This window comes from Larimichthys crocea, chromosome I, assembly GCF_000972845.2.
Source record: "Larimichthys crocea isolate SSNF chromosome I, L_crocea_2.0, whole genome shotgun sequence".
Lineage (NCBI taxonomy): Eukaryota > Metazoa > Chordata > Actinopteri > Sciaenidae > Larimichthys > Larimichthys crocea.
In genome coordinates this window covers 16,939,956-16,946,962 of record NC_040011.1, presented here as the reverse complement: position 1 = coordinate 16,946,962, position 7,007 = coordinate 16,939,956, and positions in this window count along the sequence as shown.

The following is a 7,007-nucleotide window of genomic DNA, read 5'->3' as shown; positions in this document are numbered from 1 at the left end:
ATACATGAATTCATATTTTACATACATAAGGTAAGAAAAGACTTTTATTGATCTCCAGATGGGAAATGAAGAAGAAAAGAGAGAAGAAGGTACAGATAAAAAGAGAAAAGGTATAAAATAAATGAGGAAAATAAACCAATAATTAAGTGAATAAGTAAGATGATTAATAATTAAGAATAAAGCATCAGAAATGGCATAAAAATGAAATAAAATAACAGCAAATGATTTACACATGTATAAAAGTAACTAACAGCATGTTACCACTGAGATATAATGCTGTGGTAGGAGCAAGGTAAGGCTTACCAGAGAGCATTTGTAGTGATAGTGGATCACATATTATGTTTAGTGAAATCAGCTAAACAATTGTTTGTATAATATAATGTAATATTGTATTTAATACATAACAAATAAATACAATGAAATATTAACAACACATTTAGAAAAGTTTGTTTTCACTGATGCGATTATGACTTCAATCCTCAAAATAACAGGTATGCATGATTGAAACAAACTATTTAATAAATAAGGTGCAAAAATAACAAAACAGAACTAAGCTGACAGTTGTTAACACCCCTCATGGTGATGGATGAGTCAGTACAAACTCCAAACTTTGTTCAAACCCGCAGGACTTTACATTCTAGTGAAGAAACTGAACTATGCCAGGCTGAAAATGTGCATAAAATGATGCTCAGCCATAAAAAAATGGGTTAGAATATTTGGTACAAAGTGATATAAAATATGAAGTATGTTACAGTGTCGGACCGAGTGAAGCACAATGAGTTTTCCACCCTTAAAGCGAGCTGAGGGGCAAATAAAAAGGCACATTTCACATGAAGCGGCCGAGGACAATGAACATGTTAACGCGTGACATCAGAGCTGCTTTCAGTCACAACCTGCAGATGTGGAAAGACTTCAGCAGGAGCCTCTCGTCTCATACAACACACACACAGACACAGGCTCAGTCTTGTGTGTGTGTTCATGTGTGGGAGGTGGTGGTGGTGGTTGAGGTTTGGGTTATGTGTGTGTGTGTGTGTGTGTGTGTGTGTGTGTGTGTGTGTGTGTGTGTGTGTGTGTGTGTGTGTGTCTCTGTATGTGTGCGTGTCTGTGTGTAGTCTAATCTCATTTCACTTATTTGGTTTTAGGGAGCTAAGAATACACCCTGCTGGGACGAGACACTGCAGCCGCGCCACCAGCTGTGTGCAGTGTGGCTCCTGGCTGCCAGACACACACACACACACACACACACACACACACACACACACACACACTGTAGCATTGAGTAACACAAGTCATCGTCTGATTTTGGATACTTAAAGATAAGATAAATGTGCATTGATCCCTGTGGAGAGATTCTGCTGCAGCAACCAAACTAAATGAATTCAGCGGTGAAAGAAAAGTTGAACATAAGCCCAAAAACAGGAGTATCAACTAAACACTGAAAACACTAACTGACAGGGGGCTCTAAAGTTTTCTCCTCATCTGAGCGGAAAGTCTGCAGGTTCCTCAGAAAAAGCCACAGAGTCGAAGCTTCTGGACAGCAGAGCAGAGCTGGTGTGGGAACCTGCTGACCTACATTCTGGGTTGACAGTTTCTTCCAAACTTCTGCTCCCACTGAACCCGTTCCTGCTTCACAATGAGACAGATGGCACCTGCACCGAGCTCAGGGGAGTGTGTAAAACTCACGGCGTATTACAGAGCGAATATGAGAGCTGCCGCCGGGCAGTCTGCCGCTGTGAAGGCTTTAGCGTCCAGCAGTGACATGAAATGAAGCGAACAACATCTCTTGAGTGCATCCAGGTAGCTTCTCAGAGGTCACCTGCATCAGCTCTGCTGCTGATTGGCCAACAGAGGGGGGAAGTGAGTAAAAGGAGCACAAATTCAACACTTCATAGAATGCTCTTACATAATTGAAATGTAGCTCATCATCATATCACTGTCTTACTGTAGACAGCTGAGAGATCTTTGTTTGCGAGAAGAGTGTTATATAAGGCAGATTCTTTCTGTTCAGAACGTGAATGAAATAAAAATGTAGCATATGCAAATATTTAACCCTTTAATGCCACTAATGATGAAACTGATATAGGACCCCAGAGCGTTAAACTGACCACACAAGTTTGAATTATGAACATCTACCAAAACACGTTCACTTTCAACGGTCTGCATGAACTTTCATCTATTAAAGTGAAATAAAAGTCACATGTCTGTTTTTACAGTGTAAAACTTAAAAAATAGAACATTTTACATTTAACAAACATTTTAAAGACATAAAATAAAAAAAAATAATCATAAAAACAAATGCTGCCAATTTTTTTTAGCACCAATATGCTTCAAGTGTCATAGAAATGGCTCACTTTGAACTACACTGCTGCAAATAAAGTTGGAATAATTTATTTTTCAGACACATTCCCCTTTTTATTCCTATTTATACACATCTGGTTAATGCACTGTAATATGTTTGGAGGAGATTGATCAATAAAGTTCTGAGAAGATACACTTTACCTATCATCACATCTCGAGTGAGATATGCTGTACCAAACGGTTGGTAAGTCTGTTGAAGGGTTAATGTTGTAAGTTGTTTCAGTGTTGTCCACATTCAAACTTTTCTAGAGCAGAAAAAATATCTTTTAAAAAACGGATCAAAGGAAATCCCTACAATAAACTGAGATGCACAGAGACACGTACAGCCTGCAAAGTCAAAACCAAACTGAATGCCTTGTTAATGGATGCAACATGCGCACAACATAAAACAGCCGCAGCCAAACCAAAGTGGAATGAGGTGCAAAAGAGAGAGTGCCCGCTGTGTAAAGTGTTTTCAAATATTTGCCCGCATGAAATTTTAACTCACAATTGATTATCGACAGTAGTGAAAGAATATTTAAATAATTAACTTTAGGAGAAGTAGCAAAACAACACAAATGCACCATTACCAGTAAAGCAAGCAATATACCCCAATAAAATATATCTCATAAAAAAACAGTCCTTCCCTCAAACAATAGAACATCAACAAATAATGTGATAAGTTGCAGCAACTTTCTGACAAACGCTAAAAGATATACCACCGTTAAGCTCTTGCTCTCCACATAAGTTCATATGTGCAGAGTCACACATAAATGAACCCTCAAGTGTCTTGCTTACAGTTCAGTAAAGTGAAGTGTGGACAGTAAAGTGTGTGAGTTTAAATCATCCATGGACATATGGGTCATATTAGCTATTTATTTGATTGTTATGGGAAAATAAAGTCCTGGTACTCGTCTCTAATGTGGTACTGCTGTTATATAACTTTTATGTCTAAAATAATATGTTGCACTGGAGGCAACAAATAATCACTGGCAGATTTTTTATGTTGCTACAGGATTCTTTGGTAAATAAACATTTTTACTGTTGCATCTTTTCAAATAAACATGTTAAATGTTTAAGTTGTCATCCTTTAAATTAAAATCAAAATTTTAATACTTTTTCCGGTTGAAATGTATTCTGCTATGGCCGTACATATTCATTCAAAAAACAGCAGTAACTACAGGTGCACCCAAATTCACATCTTCTAAACATGTTTTTTTCTCTCTCTCGCAGAATTGAAGTGAGTCTTTCTGTATTTCAGAGTGTGTAAATGTCAGAGGACATACAGAGCTTTGACTGAATGGTCCGTTTGCAGCTGTGAACTGAACTCCTGCTGTGTCCTGAAGTATCCTCTGCTGCTCACAATCAGGATCAAATCTAATTTGCACAAAACACACAAGCATGCGAGCACTCGCGCCAACACTCAGCAGTTTCAGCCCACTGCTTCCTCTCCAGGCTGTGTGTGTGTGTGTGTGTGTGTGTGTGTTGTAACTAACTCCCATTCAGTTTGTTGAAGTGAGAGCTGCGAGCATGTGCCACCGCTGAGGGAGTCACAAGCTCACACACTCATACTCATTCGGAATCTCTCTCTCTCTGTCTCTCTCTCTCTCTCTCTCACACACACACACACACACACACACACACACACACACACACCATTGCTTGTGAAAGAAACCATTATCCCCCATGGAGCCCCAGACATCTGGGCTCGCTACACACACAGTGTGCAGGCAGCCCACACACACACACACACACACACACACACACACACACACACACACTCACACACGCACACACACATCTGCGCACGACTGTGTGTGACAGATAAAGACAGTGAGAGAGACGGACAGGCATGGAGGGTGTGTGTTCTTGCTGGACACATGAAACACAGTGAAAGGGGGGTCATGAAAGAAAAGGTCTGAGTCAGGACGTGTTACCCCGACGACCCCCCAAATCACCATGGCAACAGGAGCTGGCACACACGCCCGGCACAAAGGCATTCTGGGAAAGCACAGGTTTTATATTGCCCCTGGCTTTACACTCCTGTGCCATCACCCCGGTAACACTAATGCTGCTCGGCCCTCTAACATTTACTCTCAGGCGCACAAATGAACTGTTCACACACACACACACACACACACACACACACACACACACACACACACACACACACACACACACACACACACACACCCACAGTGTGTGACCCCTGGAAAGAGTTATGACAATTCTGACAAGTCTCTTCCACTCTCTGTTTCTTAAGATGGAGCTCGTACATCACGCTGCCTGAGAGTGAGAGAGGAGATGTTTGAAGAAGAAGGTGAAGGGGAAAAGGAAAACTGGTGTGTGATGGCTTTAGAGGCAAACCAGTGTGTGTCTGTGTGTGCAGTAGTATTCCAGTTAACATCAGGTATTTCTAGGAATGTGTTTTTGTCTTTGCACATCATGTCAGGCTAGACATAAGCTCTTCAGTTTTCAAAAACCTGAAAATTGTAGTACTCTAGATTTTGTGTAAAGTTGTTGTGGAGGATAAACTATGTGATGGTCCTATTATTGATGATGTTATGGAAAAGTCAAACTCAACAGATCAGTACAGACATTTAGAAACCAAACACATCTTCAACTGTTAATGTACTTCTGCTGAAACACAAAAGATTCTCTGGATTTAGTCACTTACAGTATAGCCTGGAGCTTCACATAACCTGTAAGAACCCTTATGGTCCAGGCCTAACTTGTCATTTTGTCATGTTTTTTTATTTATTTATTTTTTGCTGAGTATCTGATTAAGATGCCTCCTGTGCGTCTGATTGGCAGGAGACCTCGAGCAGACAGACAACTTGCTTGAGGGACTACATAGCCAATCTGGTTGAGGAATGCCTTCCCACAGGACAGGAGTTGGAATGAGTTGCTGGGAAGAGGATGTATTGAACGCCCTGCTAAACCTGCTGCCACTGCGATCCAACCATGGATAAACAGAAGCAAAATTAGATGGATGGATGGATGAATGGATGGATAGATAGATAGATAGATAGATAGATAGATAGATAGATAGATCTGATAGAGCTGGGTGCAGTATAGATCAGCTGTCCTAAAGGAGGGACCAACAGCTGACAGCCCTGTTCTCATCGTTTGATTCTTTCCTGAAATCAAAGTCCATTAGCAGCCACAGTTTCTTATGATAGTAGATGGCTTCCAACAGCTGAACTACCAATAAACTTATGTGCTGATTATGGTGTGTGAAGGAAGTGATCTGTATATCAGTATATGTAAGATTGTCTGGTAACCATGGTAACTCGTATGCACGTCAGCACATTTGTGCTGGGATTTTCCCTGATCAATCAGAAGAAAAGTGTTGTACTTGTGTCCCAGTCAGTGTATTTTGGACGCTCCTTCAATAAAACTGAATGAAAAGCAGTGATCACACCCATAATGATGCTCATCATAACGCTGATAAAAATCATTTCTTTGTGACACATCAGGTGCAGCATTCAGTGCTGTCAGACCTGCTCTCAGTCCAGAAACTCACTGTCTCCATGTAGTACTGATCATGTAGGATGACATCACCAAAACTGTCCAATCAATGAGTAACTTGTCTTCATGTTAACTCCTCTTGGTAAGTTGGTGAGAACATGAAGTGGACCAGAACGGCAAAAGGCAACAGTGTTTTTTTTTGTTTGTTTTTTTACTTTGGTTCTGATAAAAAGAATCAAATTACATATAATCAGAAAACTTCAAATGTTCGAATGATGTTTACAGGGTGATGAGTGAGCAGGTCTCTGTGCTCTATGTGAAGGGTTGTCCTCAAAAGTTGTGTGCATTTCCTGTCTTCAAACACAGGTTGGATCAATGCTGTTCAATATTGACTGTAGATATCAACGATGACATCATTTGTTCTGATGAATCTCGCTCTTCAAACAAGCGAAAATGATCAATGGGAATTCATCTTCTGATCACTGTGAGTGCCGCAGCTTTATAAACAGACTAAACTGCATTTTTGTTTCACTTGTTAAATAGTTTTTGGTTGCTAAGCTGAGGCGGTGATAAAAATGACTTCTAATTTGTTGATTCTATTATCTTTGTGTGATTTATTGCTTTATTGTGGCTTCATTGTGTTTTTGAAACAATTCCTCTGCTTTAATGATGCTTTTCTTCCTGATGAGCCCAGAACATGGCCTCAGAGGGAATGTTTGCTGACAGAGGTTCATTCACAGATAAATCAGATTTGAATGCGACTGAATTTTGTTGTGCTTCTCTTCTCTCTGTTTGTGTGTCGTATCTAGCCTGAAGTTACTGATTACCCCGGCTTGTTGCGTCCTCTGACCCCCCAGTGCCCCAGCCACAACACAAAGGTCAGAGGTCAAACGGCCTTTGGCCTGCCCCTCTCCCCTCCCTCGCTTTGTTACCCTTCCTCCTCATCCTCCTTTTCGTTTCATCTTTTTTCTTTCTACTTGGAGGAAAGTGTAGAGATCTTCACAGGGTGGACATGGACACGTTTTTTGGTAAAATAAGGAGATGGATGCAGTGAAGTAAAAGAGGACGATGTTGGAGGTGTGTGTGGTGTGTGTGTGTGTGTGAGTGTGTGTGTGTGTTAGGTGTCACAGGGGCTGTCTGGGGTTAGGCCAGTAAATGAACAGCTGAGGGCGGTGATTTAGTCTGTATAAAAGCAGCCC